Source organism: Helianthus annuus, chromosome 15, assembly GCF_002127325.2.
Source record: "Helianthus annuus cultivar XRQ/B chromosome 15, HanXRQr2.0-SUNRISE, whole genome shotgun sequence".
NCBI lineage: Eukaryota > Viridiplantae > Streptophyta > Magnoliopsida > Asterales > Asteraceae > Helianthus > Helianthus annuus.
The window spans coordinates 68966594-68984416 of NC_035447.2; the positions used below are offsets into that span (position 1 = coordinate 68966594).

The 17823-nt window shown below is 40.7% G+C and overlaps 1 non-coding gene across 1 annotated transcript; it reads left to right on the plus strand.

The window, feature by feature from the left end:
• Window positions 1-17316: 17316 nt before the first annotated feature.
• On the plus strand, window positions 17317-17422 carry LOC118487825. The gene has a single exon (XR_004882768.1). It is a non-coding gene; the product is annotated as a small nucleolar RNA R71 (small nucleolar RNA).
• Window positions 17423-17823: the final 401 nt, after the last annotated feature.

The following is a 17823-nucleotide window of genomic DNA, read 5'->3' on the forward strand; positions in this document are numbered from 1 at the left end:
GCGTACTGTGCCAGTCTAGCTGATGTTCTATCATTTCCCCTATTCGCACTGAAACTCATTTTTTATTTTCCAATGTTTTTTACATTTTCAAATTTTCTAATTTTTTTAAAATTTTACTCCCCCAAAAATCAAAATATGTTTCAGTTTTGATTTTCTGGGAAAATTTGAAACAAACTGTACAAAGTTTGACAACATGATATCGAATCGTTTCGATTCGCCATCCACTTGACGTAAACAATCAGAACTCCCCCTCACAACAAACTATTTTCCCATTATGATCTCAAAACACTTAAGTTTGTTTTAATCAAAATGGTTTTTCCGGAAAAATTAGTTTGTTTACCAAACATTTGTAGGTTCGGGGTTACTCAACGTCTTGTTTTCTTCAAACATTAGAAAGATTTAACATTTTCAGTTTTACCATAAACCATCTGTAGAAAATCAAGTACAATTTAATGTCCCTGATTTACCACATTTAAGTCGAAAAATCACCAAAGTGAAATTTCTCAAGAAATGTGCCGATTCATGTTCCACACTTACCAACCTGGGAGCTCCGGCAAGTCAGGTTTTTCTATTTGAACAGATTCACCCAAGCCTGACGGTCCTTGGGTGCTTTCGAATTCTTGTTCAACAATGGTGGAAAGTTTGCATCATCCATTGTTAAACCTGAATTCTCCTTTTTTACCTCAACCAATGGCTCCTCTGGCTTTGACGAACCAGAATCATTGCCTGCAGGTGGCTTGTCTGACTTTGACCTGTCAGATTCATCGCCGACCATTTTCTTCTTCCTCTTTTCCTCTTTCGTCCTCAGATTTGTATCTAATGAACTCATCTTGCTTGACTTTGCAGCCGAGGAAGTTGATTCATCAGAACTCTTATTCTTTCCAACGGATGAACCCGAGGACAAAATCTTCTCGAGATACTCTCTCGCCTTCTTCCTCTTTTTCCTCAGTCTGTCTTTCTGCCCCTATGAAAGTTTAACTTTCTTTTCTTGAATTGTCTGTTCTTGAACTTTAGGTTTTAGAACCTTCTGTTCATGGGGCTTGACTTTGACTGGAATCTTTGCCAATTTCTGAGACTTAGCCCTCAATCTGTCATTCGATCTCCTTGGGCACTCTCTGGCAATGTGACCTCTAATTTGACAGTTAAAGCATCTTCTTGTCTCATAACTCCAACCTTGGCAGTTAACAGCAATGTGTCCTTGATAACCACATCGGTAACACACTCTGTTATCGTACCATGTACCACCTTCACACCAAATGCTCAGATCATAGCATTGTCTGGCTTGGTGATATTCTTTCCTCAAGTTTGCTGGATTTGGCTTTTGAGCACTGTGGTCCGACCTGCACCACTTATTACCAACACCTTTTGAGTTTTCATTTTTCATTTTTTGTAATTTTTGTTTTTGATTGGATGATCGATCTGATGAGCTGTTATTCTCTTTTTGAATCTTTTTCTCATTTTTAATTTTTTGTTTCTGTTCCACTTTCTTCTTCAAAGGTTTTTGCTTAGAGCATTCTCCCTTTTCAGTCGATTGTAGAACAGTTTTCTGAAATTTTTCTTTTAATTTCAAAAACAATTTTTGTTTTTCTAATTTTTTATTTTCATCATCAGATTTCTCATCGCAATCTTCAACTTTGACATTCTCAAAGTTTGTGACATCGTCACTTATTGGAACTGAATTGATTGGTTTTGGACAGGGAAAATTCACACTGTCTGATGCAGTCACAAAACCTATCAATTTCTTTTCAAGTTCATCAATCTTGTTTCTTGCATTCTCAGCTTCATGTTCAAGCTGAGATATTCTTTCAAGATGAGACTTGATTGAATTTTCATTCTCTTCAAGTTTTCAAGAACAGACTTTTCACTTTCCAAAACTTTTATCTGTTCTTGAAATTTTGTCTCATTAGCTTTCAGATTTTTGTTCTCCAATTTTATCCAGAAATCTTCATTTTCTGACGATTTCTTTTTGCTTTCAAACTTTTCTTCTAACTCTTCAATTTTCTTTCTAGCACATTCACATTCTTTTTCAAGTTGAATAATTTTCTGAAGATGAGAATTTATCATTTTCTGTTTTTCAATGTTGTTTTGACTAAAAGCATTTCTCCCATCTTCAAGAATTTTCATTTGATTCTGAGATTCTTTCTCAATTTTTAATTTTTCAACTTCAAAACTTTTAATCTGTTTTTCAAAAACTTTTGTCTTTTCTTTCTCACTTTTGATTTCAAATTTCAAACTGTTCAAACCAACCAACAGTTTGTCATTTTCGGCTTTCAACTTCTCACAATTTTCCTGTAAATCCAGAATCTGCTTTTCATCAGTTTGCTTCTCATCTTCCAACTTCTTAACTTTCGATGTCAAACTTTCCGCATCTTTCAAGAGTTTGTCATTTTCAGTCTTGAAGCTGTCACATTTGGAGCACACTGTTTCAGAACATGAAATTTCATTCTTCACAGATTCTTCAACCTTCGGCACTTGTTCTTTCTCTATCTTATAAGTACCTGCACCAAAGATTGTAACAAAATCAATAGGATTTTCATTATCATCAATATAACAACCTCTTTTTATATCATATATCAAGTTTCTTTTTGCTGCCCAACAAACATTGATTCTTTTGTTTATTTCCTTTATCACATCTAAATTCAAATCTTCCAAATTCATTTTTATCTTATCCAACACATCTCTCTTCTTTTGATAATTTTCATAATCATGATTTTTAAGTTTTCTTATGAATTTATTCAGGGATATTTGTGAAAAATCATAATTTTCTTTCAAATTTTTCAAGCAATCATCCCATTCAGCTGATAATCCATTAGCAAACTTTGATATCTTATCAGCTTTTGTTATTACTATTTGATTTTCCTTCAAATAGTCAATCAACCGATCAAAACGTTTCTCCAAATCATCCAATTTTTCATCTTTCTTACTCAGAAAACATTCGAAACGTTTACTCCAAACCTCTTTGGGTAATTTCTGATAAGAACTACTAAGATATCCTCGATACCAATCATTCAACCTTTTAAGATCATTGTTTTCCTGCTCATCAAACCTCATTGTCATTTTTCAAATGATCTCGACAAGTCTCTGTTGTTCACAAAAGCGAAACAGGTAATGATCACAAAAGCGAAACTGCTGATGTTCACTGAAACGGACCTCACTTAATATGACACAAAAGCGAATCTGACTTGTTCGGATAAGCGAACTACAAAAGCGAATCTCTGATATGTCACAATAAGCGAACCTTAAGTTTCGTCTGTATAAGCGAACCACAAGAGTGAAACTATACAATGTTACAATCAGCGGACCACAAGAGCGGAACTAGTCTGTTCACAAGAGCGAACCAGAATCAGTCCTATGAGCAGACCAGATAACCAACACAATAAGCGGACCAGATCAATCACTATGAGCGAACCAGAAATATGATCCTTGAAGCGAACCTCTTGAGCGAACCTTAGTGCACTTTGGAGCGGTCCTATACACAATATGTCTCTAAAAGCGGATCTATTGAGCGAACCTAGGTGCAATTTGGAGCGGACCTAAACACAATATGTATCTAAAAGCGGATCTATTGAGCGAACCTAGGTGCAATTTGAAGCGAACCTACTAAAATGTGTCTGAATAAGCGAACCTATCCACTGTCCGAATAAGCGAATCTAAGTTCGAAGCTGTTTTGACCCATTTTTAGTCCGTAATTTAGTCCGAAACTTTCAAGGGTTTGTCTATGTCCAGTAACACACAACCTGTGAGATTTTGATCCAATTTTAACCGGTAAAACTCCCTGAACTAATGAAAGAAGGTGTAGAAAACAGAATTTTGAGCAAAACTCGAGCTAAACGGTAAGAACTCTTCCTCCTGAGCTCTAATACCACTTGTAGGATCGTTAGACGACCTGACGAGTCGATCAGAAGAGTGCTTAGACTGAATCAGAGGCGGAATTCATTGATTCGGTCTTCGTGTAGCTTGATTTCACTATTTAACGTCTCGTTTATTGATTTGCTGACAAATTACAAGCTCTGGAGACAAACTGGCAGGGTTTCGCCTTTACATGCACACACTGTTACTGAACCACTCATATGACACCCCTATATATAGGCATATGGGTTCGCTTATATGGACATGTCCATATAAGCGGACCTATCAACATGTCAGATGAGCGAACCTAGATAAGTGACTTATAAGCGGACCTCCTGATATGACCTATAAGCGGACCTATCTATTATATGATTACACAATTTCCGTTCACTATACAATCAGCCCTAGCCTAAGACTCGAACGAAGATGTAGTCGACAGACAACTGTAACACCTCGAAAATTCCTGTCCATTAGAATAAAGACACATGTCATGTGTGACAGACGTGTCAGAGAAACCGGATTAAATAAAAAGATGTGTGGTAGGATTTCCAATAAAAAGGGCGTCATGTTATTTAAAATACCTCTGAACGACCCAAGGGCGCCACGTTATTAAATCACCTCTGAGAGACCCGAAATTTTTATAAATCCCAAGATCCTTAAATCAATTAATGATCATCTCATATGACAACCGGTTGCTCTCAGATAAATAAAGTTACATCTTTATCAAGGACTTCAGAAATATAGGTTGTTACTACTCCTAATCTAAATAAAATTCTTGTAAATAAGAATTAACATAGCTAATCTTCCTTGGCCAAGTATTTGAGGGTCCAAGACTCATTTTTTGGAATCTCCGTCGATGTTACAAGTCCGATTATGAATTAAGTTTGAATGAGGAACATGTAAGAGGAAGTAGGGCATGCAATGGCTGGTCCAGGTGGCCCACATCTGCAAAAGAAAGTCTGATTCAGAATAATTGGATTGCATGGTCAAGACTTAAAAGTTTTCAAACTTTTGTCTTCTGGCCATCGCTTACGGACCGCAAGGCCCCTGGCTTACGGTCCGTAAGCAGGGCACCTGGTCATGTTCCGCAAGGATCGGTTACGGACCTCAAAGCCTTAGGCTTACGGTCCGTAAGGAAGGCACCTGAACCATGTTTCAGTAAGGTCGGTTACGAACCGTAACCCCTGTAGCTTACGGTCGGCAAGAGGTCCTTACGGACCGTAAGGCCTTAAGCTTACGGTCCGTAAGACCGTCGCTGGCAATAAGTTTTGGACAACTGCCTGTCCAATGCATTTAACCGACTTAAAACGTAACATTACGATTCTATGGGCTTGCTAGGCAGTTTTTAGGCCTTTAGGGACACTTGGGAACATCTCCTAACTATCCTAGACTATCTTGGCAAGATCCTATGCATCTTAGTTCACTATATAAAGGACTTAAGTATGTTCACTTGAAACTTGCTCACTTGGAACTTTGGCTAAAGACTCTCTGGAGCTCCTCTGGTCACCAACTCATTTTCTTAGGCTCTATAATCCTTCTTAGGACTCTTGTAAGTGTCCTTAACCCTCCTTAATCCTTTCTAGCTTAGCTAATTAAGTAAAAGTCAAACCGTCGTAATTAAGGTTTGACTTCGTGATTAAGCATAATGTGCTCTGTCAAAACACGAATTAAAGATACCTTTAGGAAGGTAATTAAGTGGGTAACAAACCCTTAAAAGGGTGTTTCCAGATTCCCACTCTAAGCACGTCAATTGTCGAGTCAAAGCTAATCATAAAAAGTCAACAGAATGCTTAATTTCAAATTAACGCATAATTAGCAATGTAGGTTGTATGTAACCTGTTTGAACATTAATATAACTTGGTAATAAGTATAAGAACATGTTCCAACAAGTTCAACTCGACAATTTTCTGTTTAGACCCGGTTCGGAACCGAAAGTCGCATAGTTTGACTTTCGCTTTGACTTTTAGTTCTGACCCGTTTTAGTCAAGATTAAGATTGCCTTAGAGCTTCTTTTGGACCTAATAACATGTTAGTATATCCTCCTGTGATTATGCAACGTGGTTCATTAGATATCTTGTTCGTATGCATGTTTCCGTTAAATGCCCATATGTTGACCATTATGCCCAAATGTCCAAAAATCATGATTTTTGAAAATATAAAAGGGTAGACAACTTAGTTACTGAAATATAAACTTGTCCCCAAAATTTGACATCAGTTTGAGGTCTAGAACAAGAGCTATGCTCATTAGCGTAATTAGAAGTTTTCTTAGTAAATAATTAGCGTAGTTAACGCATAACCTATTTAAACCCGAATTTTTATATCAAAACTTTATACCCACTGTTATATAATAATATTTTGGGAATTTAAAAGATTTTTATTTATTTTTAGGATGAGCATAACTAGAGGTTTTAAGCTTAATTCGGCTTATGCCGATTTTGCCCTTTCGGCCATAAAATGAGTTTTACAAAACCTTTTGACCTCAAACCTTTTTCTACTGATTTATTATGTTAAATATGATATGTTGAGCCTTCTGGAAATATAAAAATATCAGCTTTTTTTTAAAAACCCGGAAATGGCTCCAAATCGCCTTTTTAGGCATTTTTACGACATAGTATATGTCGAAACTAGTTTTTACATAAAAGATCTAATACCTACTGATATATTTAATAAAAATATGTATTATAATAGTAGACAAAAGTTAAAAACTCAGATTTCCCATTTTTACCCTTTTAGCCTATGTAAAATTTCCAAAATGCCCTTATGAGGCGTAATTGGCGTTTAAAAACGTTTGGGGCATAATTGGACATACCTTACTGATATTGCAACATATTTGGTGCATATAATCTTAGGAAACTTGCATATGATTTATATGGTTACTCGTTACGCACTTTCGCTTTCAGATCGGCTTATGTGACTAATTCACGCATATTAGCCGAAACGGGTCAAACCGTATCATCTTAGTCTCTAAATTCAGAATGTGTTTGGTTTACCCATATTATACAAGTATCCAAGCTTGTAGGCTCCAAATCACGTTCCGTCCCGGTTTTCGCATTCCTCGCGATTAAACCATATTTATTATTCGAAACTAACCGGTCTAGGCCTAGGCTATATTAAAGACCCGTTAGAATTCTAATAGGTTATTATAACCTTCGTTCCAGAATAGGAGCCCAGTAAAAGACACGTGCATTTTTGAAATTGTGGTTATACTTGCTCAGGTAAATACTTTTAACTTATTTTCCCTTATACGGGCTTGGGGGTACGGTATATAAAATACCGCTTGGTCGGGCAATTGACCCCAACTCATTAGTAGTTGGGTACTATCAATGTGACCCGTTTGAAAACTTGGTTTTGTTTGTTTCTACGCCTTTGGGAGCTTATTGACCATGTCCCGGATATCCTTGGCATCATTTTTGGCCACGACCTTGACATCCGGGTGTAGGCGTACACCCGGTATTATGTCCATTATTAAGGTATAAACGTTGGCTTCCCGCCGCGGACTTATACTAAGTGGTGTGTCAATTAACCTTAAACCCGACACGACTCGGGCGACTGAACGCACAACAAACATGTAAATCTTTTACAAGTTTAACTTTGATTAATTATTCCCAAGTTATAAAATGTTTTGTGCCTTGAGCATTTAAATCAATTTTTAAAACCTTTTCAAAATGAGTCAGTTAAATTGTATTTACCAGTGTAAACTGACGTATTTTCCCCAAAAAGATTAAGTGCAGGTGCTATACGTAATAGGCTGGTCTCTCCTTAGCATCATAGAGTCTCGCAAGCTTTGGGATGCATTTATCTGTTGAACAATTTTTCCCTTTTTATTCCGATCCGCCTGTGGATCTATTTCGACTACCTGTAATACTTTAATATTACATTTGATGGTTGAAATAAATCTATTTCTTTTGCTTCCGCTGTGCATTATAAATTGTGTTGTTTGACTATGATGATATCAACTACGTCACGATACTTCCCCACCGGGCCCACCGGTGACACGTGGAAATTCGGGGTGTGACAGGTTGGTATCAGAGCCAACACTGAGTGAATTAAACACTAGCCTTTTGTGTTTAATCTCAGTGCACAAATTGCACATTCTTCGAGTTCCGAGTTTAGACATCGAACATAGGACAAACTCTGTTTTGTTTTATTTTGAGTCTTTTATAATTAGATTGTTGTTGTTATCTAAATATTGTATGCAGGTCATCATGCCACCAAGATTTCTCCGCGGTCGAGGAAAGGGACCCGTCACGGGTCATGATCACGAAGCTGGGCCTTCACACCGACGAACCCCATCCATTACTATGAGCACCAGCCCGCAAGAGCCATGGAGGCTCTATGTTGAACCCGGGAGACGGTCAGTTTCCCTCAGCTCTTCACCTTCTTACCAACACTCCTTTGGGCCCCAATCGGAGAATGAGCCCAACGACCAACCACCAGCCTTTATACCTCTGCAGAGATCCAACTCTCACCACTCCTTTGGTGACCCAACCCCAACCTTCCAGAGTCGGTTCAATCCGGCCAACGTTTTTCCAGAACCCGTGGGTTTTAGCCCACTTGGTCCGGAAGACCACTTCTCTGGGGATAACGATATGGACGAGGATACTGACCCTATGGAGCCTGCTACGGGGACGCCCAACCACCCGATAGAGATATCTGACGGATCATCTTTCCACGGATCGCCTTATCGTGGCCCAGACAGCTACGAGGAGAGGTTCCGAAACATTGACTGGTATTTCACCCCGTCCGAGCACTCGTCGTCCCACCAGCAGCATTAGCAGCAGCAACCTCAACAGGATCCATCTGAGGGTTCACGATTCAGGGCAGTCACGCCACCACCGCCACCGCCAGTAGAGCAGCAGCCGCCTCCGGAGCCGCCAAGGCGGAGGAGGTCGAACGCACGGATGTCCGTGCGAGGGGGTGTCCGTATCAGTACACCCCAACCATCAAGTGGCAGCCATTATCCGCCACTTCACGAGGAAGAAGAAGAACCACAATTAGGGGGTCGATCAAGCCCCATTCCAGAAATCAACTCAGTACCTGTGGCACCACCGTTGGGTTTCGATAACCCAATCCCTGCTTACGCCGGTTCAGCGGCGTATAACCCCTTTGAGCAGCCGGCACATACCCACTACAACTACAACTACGCTAGTGTGGATCCATATCAGGAAGCATGGGATTACAACGCTAGTCACCCAGAGGGGCCTTATGGTGGCCTATGGACTACTGGCTACCCGACTTTTGGGTACCAGCATCCGCCACCTCCTCCACCGGTGTACCAGCCGCCACAGCCACAGATAATTCCTCCAGAACGCCAGCAAGAAGTCCTTGAGAGACTAGACCGTTGTGAACGGGAAATTCAGACTGAGCGCAGACACAACAGAGGATTCTTCAAAGGACTATCAGATCTGATCAAGGGAAAGTCCAAAAGGAGGGACTATTGAAGATCCTTGTTATTTTTTTAGTTAGTTGTAATTCAGTCCCTGCGTGGACTTTTTGCTTCAGTGTTCAGCTCCTGCGTGAGCTTGTTATTTTGTACTCTGCTCCTGCGTGAGCATGTTTGGTTAGTTAGCCCCTGCGTGGGTTTATTCTTGAATTCGCCCCTGCGTGGGAATTTGTTTTTGTAGAAGTCCCGTTTGGGCAAATGTTGTACTTGTTTAAGACAATTTATGGGATGGTTTAATTAAGTTTTCATTTTGATTAATTGTCTGCATGAAATATGAAAAATTAATGAAAATTTAAAAAGATCTGCCATTATATTAAATTTGGTAAAATCTAAAGAGAACCAAGACCTAGCCTTTTGGTTACAAAACAAGGCCAAGATGGTAGTTCCATAATTAGATTAAGATCCATAAATTAACATCTCAATTTAGGACTGTTCTGCGTTGATTATTAGAGAATCTTGGAGGTAAAACCTAGCCTTTGTGATATTGTAAACCTGGCCAAGATGGTACAACCCACACAATAGATTCCAATTATTAACATCTGTTAGTATGTTAATGATTTTGGTAAACTGTGAACCAGTAAAGTCACACAGGCCATCTCTCATAAAGGGTTAATTTTAAATTCCCTTAATTATTTAACCACTTCTTTGAAGTGAAGTGCCTGTGGGCAATAATTAAATGTCTTTCGTGACTAAGGACAGTGGTAGCTTATGATTCCCTGTTATTAAATGGAAATGAACTATGATTCAACCTAACACACCTAGATACTATAAAATCTTAAGTATTTATTTTAACTGTCCTTGTGACTAGGCCTTATGTGCCAATAATAAAGTATCATAGGATAATATTAAAATCCTAATGTTTTAAACGAATTAACCTAAAATGGCAATTTAAAACCTTGGTTAATAAAACATAAAATACTATGAAGAGCTTTGAGTTAAAACCTTGACCATCATTTATATATAGCAATTGAAGCTACATGGCTGGATCAGAGGAAGTCAATAGCCATCCGGTAGGAAACCGTGATGATGCAAAATTCTTAGTAACTGGTGCTGAGTTAAAAGCAATTGTGAATGATGCGGTTGCAAAAGCCTTAGAACGACAGTACAGTGAGTACAGTGAGACCCGTAGTAGAACCTTACCTACACCGCAGGCTAAACCGAAGAATCATTCTGAAGCTCACAACAAACCACCACCTACTCCACCCAAATCTAAGAAAGATGATGACCGACACTCCTCGAATGAAAACAGTGTTCACCCCAAGAAGATCGTGTTTGATGAAGCCCCACGTGCTAAGGGTTGCACGTATAAATATTTTGTATCTTGTAAACCTCGAGAGTTTACTGGAGAAAAAGGGGCTGTAGACTGTATGACATGGCTTGACGAGATAGAGACAGTAGTAGACATCAGTGGTTGTGCTGAGAGGGATATGGTTAAGTTTGCATCCCAGTCTTTCAAGGGGGAGGCTCTAGCTTGGTGGGGAGCATTGATCCAGGCTTCTGGAAAAGTTGCCTTGTACAATATGTCATGGAAGCAATTTGTTGCTCTTGTCAAGGATAACTACTGCCCTCAGCATGAGGTTGAACGAATAGAATCTGAATTCCTATCTCTAGTTATGAAAAACCTAGATTGCCAGGCATACCTCACCAGTTTCAACACCTTGTCCAGAATGGTTCCTTACCTGGTAACCCCTGAACCCAAGAGGATCGCGCGTTTTATTGGGGGTTTAGCCCCAGAAATCAAGGCTAGTGTGAAGGCATCTAGACCTATCACATTCAGATCTGTAACCGATTTATCTCTGTCCCTCACTCAAGATGCAGTGAGACTAAGAACCTTGAAGAATGCGGATTCTGACAAGAGGAAACGTGAAGATGATAATTCACGTCGATCAAGCAAGAAACATAGGGGAAACCGTGACAGTAAGAAGGGATCTGAGGCCAGGAGAAGCGAGCAACAGTCGGGCGATAGGCCCAAGTGCAAGATTTGTAGGAAGCACCATTTTGGGAGGTGCAGGTTCGAACAGAAATCCCAACCCAAGATGTGTGGGATATGTAAGTCTTCTGAGCACAGAACTCTTGAGTGCAAGAAGTTGAAAGATGCAACTTGTTACAGTTGCAATGAAAAGGGGCACATCAAGACCAACTGCCCAAAGAATGTCAAGAAGACTGAAGATGGGAAGAAGACCAATGCCAGGGTCTTCCAGATGAATGTGCAGGAGGCCATCCAAAACGATAACGTCATAACTGGTACGTTTCTCATTAATGACGTTTACGCAAGAGTATTGTTTGACTCTGGAGCAGATAAATATTTTGTGGATAGTAAATTCTGTGAGCTATTAGGATTGCCTGTTAAAGCCTTAAGTGCAAATTATGAGGTAGAGTTGGCAGATGGAACTTTAGAGACCGTCTCAACTGTATTAGATGGATGTGGTATATCCATTAGGAACCACTCTTTTCCTCTTTCCCTGCTACCCTTTAAGTTAGCCGGTTTCGATGTAGTATTGGGCATGGATTGGTTATCGCATAACCAAGCCCAGATTGTATGCAATAGGAAGCAAGTAGTAATCAAGACTCCAACCGGTAAGCCTCTCACCATTCAGGGAGATACACATCATGGATTGCCTGAGCAAGTGTCTATGCTCAAAGCATCCAAATGTTTGAAGAATGGTTGTGTTATCTATATGGCACAAGTGACCATTGATGAACAGAAGCCCAAGATTGAGGACATTCCCGTTATCTCGGAGTACCCTGAAGTTTTTCCAGAAGAACTGCCTGGTTTGCCGCCAGACAGGCAAGTGGAATTCAGGATCGATATCATTCCTGGAGCTGCACCTATCGCTAGAGCACCTTATAGACTAGCACCTACGGAGATGAAGGAATTAAGAACGCAGCTGGACGATTTGCTAGCCAAGGGTTTCATAAGACCTAGTTCGTCTCCTTGGGGAGCGCCGATCTTATTTGTCAAAAAGAAAGACGGTTCGATGCGATTATGTATCAATTACCGAGAACTTAACAAGGTTACTATCAAGAATAGGTATCCTTTGCCCAGGATCGACGATTTGTTTGATCAACTTCAAGGGGCCAGCTACTTCTCCAAGATCGACCTGAGGTCGGGATATCATCAGTTGAAGGTTAAGGATGAAGACGTGCACAAGACGGCGTTTAGGACTCGTTACGGTCACTACGAGTTCCTAGTGATGCCTTTCGGGCTCACTAACGCGCCTGCCGCATTCATGGATCTCATGAATCGCGTCTGTAAGCCATTTTGGACAAATTTGTCATCGTCTTCATCGACGACATTCTCATTTATTCCAAGAATCAAGCTGACCACGAGAAGCACCTCCGTTGTATTCTGAAGTTGCTTCATCAAGAAAAGCTATATGCGAAGTTTTCCAAATGTGAGTTTTGGTTGAGGGAAGTCCAATTTCTTGGACATGTGGTCAGTGAGCGTGGTATTCAAGTGGATCCCGCTAAAGTTGAAGCTGTCATGAACTAGCAAGAGCCAAAGACACCTACGGAAATCCGCAGTTTCCTAGGTTTAGCAGGCTACAACAGGAGATTCATCGAGAATTTCTCAAGAATTGCAGCACCCCTAACTTTGCTGACTCGCAAGAATAGCAAGTTCAATTGGGGACCTAAGCAGCAAGAGTCATTCGACACTTTGAAGCAGAAATTGAGTAACGCTCCCGTGTTGACCTTACCTGATGGGATTGATGAAATTGAGGAACCCGAATCAATGGATGAGGAAGTGAGTGGGGATGATGATTATCGTGAAGACACTTTCACGGTAGATGTTCAAGGAGGAAGTGTTGGTCAAGCGGGGGTTCAAGGAGCCGGCGTACAATCTGGCTATGTGGGAAGTGCATTTGACTATGCACAACAAGCTTACGACCCGTATTGGGCCCACTCGGGGGATATGGGTCAAATCATTCAACAAAGGAGGCCACCCACATTCGGCAATTGGAGTGAACCAAACCAAGTGTTATTTGATCATCAAACTTTTTTGGGTGCTAGTGCGGAAAGGGCTATCAAAAGAAGCTATGATCGGAATGAGCAATTGAACCGCGCTCATAGATATGCTCATGAAGAAGAGATGAATAACCGTTACTTGGATGATCGACAAAGGCGCATGCACGATCAATGGCATGCGGGGCAACCGGTTGTGGGAGATCCACCCGTTGTGGACTACACCACACTTCCACCATATGATGGTAGTGTGTCATACCCCACTCCACCATTGCACCACTCTCAATGGGTGGATCCGCATGCTATGAGTTACCAACAAGCAAATCCAAGTAGTGATCAAGGAAGCAGTAGTGGCGGTGGAGCATTTGGTTTTGGTGAATGGACGGATGTGATGACATCCATCTTTGGGCCTCCACAGCCGAAGTATTACTAGCCAGGTCGTATTTCGCTCCTTTGTACATTTTTGTATATATAATTATGTGTTTATGTTTATGATTGCGGTTGGGAGGTTGGGTGGTGTTTGTGTTAATATGTTTGTGGGTTGTGAGCGTTGGTGGTGTCTAATAATAATAAAAAAAAAAAAAATTTGGGTTTGAGAATATAAGCAATTGGGGATGTTTTCTTGAAAACGAGTGGTCAAGTCGAATTCTTGTAGTAGAAGCACCCAACGAATCAACCGGGGTTTTGCATCCTTCTTTTCCATCAAATATCGGACCGCGCTATGATCCGAATACACTATCACCTTGCTTCCCCAAATATAAGATCGAAACTTGTCCAAGGCATACACCACCGCTAATAATTCTTTCTCGGTTGTGGTGTAATTAAGTTGCGCCTCGGACAATGTTTTGCTTGCATAGTATATCACCACCGGCTTTTTATCTACCCTTTGCCCCAAAACCGCTCCAATAGTTGTATCACTAGCATCACACATAATCTCGAACGGCTTTGACCAATCCGGTGGTTGCAAAATGGGAGCCTTCACCAACTGTTCCTTCAAAACATGAAACGCTTGCAAACATTCGTCAGTAAAATCAAATGGAACATCTTTTAATAATAAGTTACATAAAGGTTTTGTGATCACACTAAAGCCTTTAATAAACCTTCGGTAAAACCCCGCATGTCCCAAAAAAGATCTCACCCCCTTTACATTCTTTGGTGGGGGTAAAGATGAAATTACCCGAATCTTTGCTTTGTCTACCTCCATCCCCCGGTCCGAAATGACATGCCCCAAAACAATACCCTCTTGAACCATAAAATGGCTCTTTTCCCAACTTAGTACCAAGTTTGTCTCAACACACCTTTTTAAAACTTTTTCTAATTCATTAAGACAAGAGTCAAAACTTGGACCAAAAATGGAAAAATCGTCCATAAACACTTCAAGAGACTCCCCGACCATGTCCGAAAATATACTCATCATACATCTTTGGAACGTGGCGGGGGCGTTACATAATCCAAATGGCATTCGCCGAAAAGCAAATGTACCATATGGACATGTAAACGTGGTTTTGTGTTGGTCGTCCGGGTGAATAGCAATTTGGTTATATCCCGAATACCCATCCAAAAAGCAATAATATTTTTGACCGGAAAGTTTTTCAATTATTTGGTCAATGAAGGGTAACGGGAAATGGTCTTTTGAGGTAGCCGCGTTTAATTTGCGATAATCAATACACACTCGCCACCCGGTTACCGGGCGGGTGGCGATTTGCTCACCTTGTTCATCTTTCACTACTTGGATGCCGGATTTTTTAGGCACTACCTGTGTTGGACTTACCCATGCACTATCCGAAATGGGGTAAATGATCCCCGCATCCAACCACTTGATGACTTCTTTCTTCACCACCTCTCTCAAATTCGGATTTAACCTTCTTTGTGTTTCACGGGTCGGCTTTGCATCCTCGCTTGTAATAATCTTGTGCATCACAATGGATGGACTAATACCTTTTAAATCGGCTATCGTCCACCCAATTGCCGCCTTATGAGCCTTCAACACCCGCATCAATTCTTCCTCTTGAGCTACCTCCAAGTTGGAAGCAATGATTACCGGTAAGGTATCATTTTCCCCCAAAAATGCATACTTTAGGTGCTTTGGTAGCTCCTTCAACTCCACACTTGGTGGACTTTCCAAAGAAGGCTTGGTGCCCGAATCGATTTCCACCGGTAATGTATCCGTTTGGTAAGTCCATGGTGGACTTCCTTCCTTTACCGCGAGAGCTTCTTGCTCCTTCTCTTCAACCTCTAACTCGCATGTATGAACCTGCAAAGACATATCACAAACACAAGAACCCAAAATTTCTTCTTCGAACACCTTCGGGTCATAGCCATCTATAAAATCTGCCAAGAAACACTCATCACCATACACATTAGTACCGTTAGTAAAAACATTCAACCTCATTTTTCTATTACCGAATGTCATGTCAACTGTGCCATAACGACAATCAATAATAGCATGTGCGGTGTTCAAAAATGGCCGACCCAAAATAACATTTTGTTGTTGAATTGGGTCCGCGGATGAGTAATCTAGCACAATGAAATCAACGGGATAATAAAATTCATCAACTTTAACTATAACATCCCGTACGATACCCCGGGGCAGTTTATGAGACAAGTCGGCTAATACAACCGTTGTTTCGACCCGCTTCAATGGACCAAAATCATATTGGTCATATAACCCCCCCGGTAGGATACTTACTCCGGCTCCAAGATCCAACAATGCCCTTGTGGTTTGAAAATTTCCAACTTGAATATTTATTAAGGGCGTTCCCGGATCTTGTAACTTAGGAGGAAGGTCTCCTTTCAATACCGCACTTACCCGCTCCGTCAAATCTACCAATTTAGGCACTTTTTGTTGCCTCTTTTGAGTACACAATTCCTTTAGAAATTTGGCGTAAGCGGGTACCTGTTTAATAGCTTCAAGCAAAGGAAGATTGATTTTAACCTGTTTGAACACCTCCCACATTTCCTCTTTTTGAGGACCCCGTTTTGAAATAAAATTCTTTTTACCCGGATCTAGCAAAGCCGAAGGAAACGGTACTTCACTAGACCCCTCACCCTCATTTACTTTTTCTTTTCCTTTAACAATTTCGGGTTTTTCAAAATTGGGTTTTTTAGAAGAAACAATGGGTGGTTCGTTTTCTTCCTCACTTTCTTGACCCGTTATATCCTCAACCACCCCTTCAACCAAATCCGGTGAAGGATTGGTTTTATACTCCTTCCCACTTCTCAAAACACTCACATGATGAATATTAACATTGTTACCTCTTGACGTACCGTGAGATGGATTTACCTTAGTGTCGCTTGGTAATTGACCTTTACCCTTCTTCAATTCGGACACTTCGGTTGCAAGTTGACCCATTTGAGTGGTCAAAGTTTGGATTGCTTTGTCTCGCGCCTCATCCTTTTGTATGCGTGCGTCATCCATTTGGTTCCTCTTTTGCATCTCCGCTTGCATACTCTTCAACATTTCCATCATTTCATTTCCACCCGAAGACCCCCCTTTTTCTTGACCCGCTTGGTATTGCCTTTGGTATCCTTGGTTGTTCCCACCTCTATATCCACCTTGATTATTGTAAGGTTGGCGCGAACCATAATTCCCTTGGCTACCTTGAAAGTTCGGGTTTGATTGATTCGAAGGGTTCCCATAACGAAAATTCGGATGATTTCTCAACCCGGGGTGATAAGTGTTAGAATTCATGTTGTAATTTCTACCACCCCCTCCTTGACCTTGAATGGCATGAACTTCTTCAAATTGCCCTTCAACCATTCCTTGGCAATTTTCCGCCGCATGACCTATTTCATTACACAATGCACAAACGTCATAAATTTGATTAGAAGTTTGTATATTACCGTCATCAACCGCGTGCACTTGTGTTCGAGTAACGGCCGGTCGTGCTCTCCTTGAAGCTTGAGCTTTTCTCTTTGAGGTGATCGCCATTTGTTCCAAAAATTCCCAATCCTCATACTCATAATTTGTGCCAAAAGTTCCATTTGTGATGGACATCAAATCTCGTGCATCTTCGGCACACAACCCTTCATGAAAAGCGTTCATTAACTCCCAAAGCTCAATCCCATGATGTGGACAATTTTTAATCATCATGTTCAAACGCTCGAATGCTTCATGGAACATTTCGCCTTGTTGTTGTTGAAAGCTCCTCAATCCTTTCCTCGCATCATTGGTCTTTTGGGCGGTATAGAATTCGTCTAAGAATGTTTGTTGCATCTCCGCCCAAGTATAAATAGATGCTGAAGGCAAAGTGTAGAACCACTTCTTTGCCTTGTCCTCCAAAGAAAATTGAAATAGTACCAACTTGATATCATCGGCCGAAAAACCTTGACTCCCAAGAGTATTGCAAATTGAGTCATAGGCCTCCAAATGGAAATAAGGCTCCTCCGTTGCTAACCCCTTATATTTCGGCAAACTTTGTAACGAATTGGTTCTTACTTCAAAAGTTCTCCCTTGGTTGTTATGAGGAATAACTACCGGTGAAGGATTGTGCGTTATCACCGGTCTAAAATGTGCTTCAATTCCCCTTGCATTTTCCCTAAGATGCCTCCTAGGCACACCAAATCGA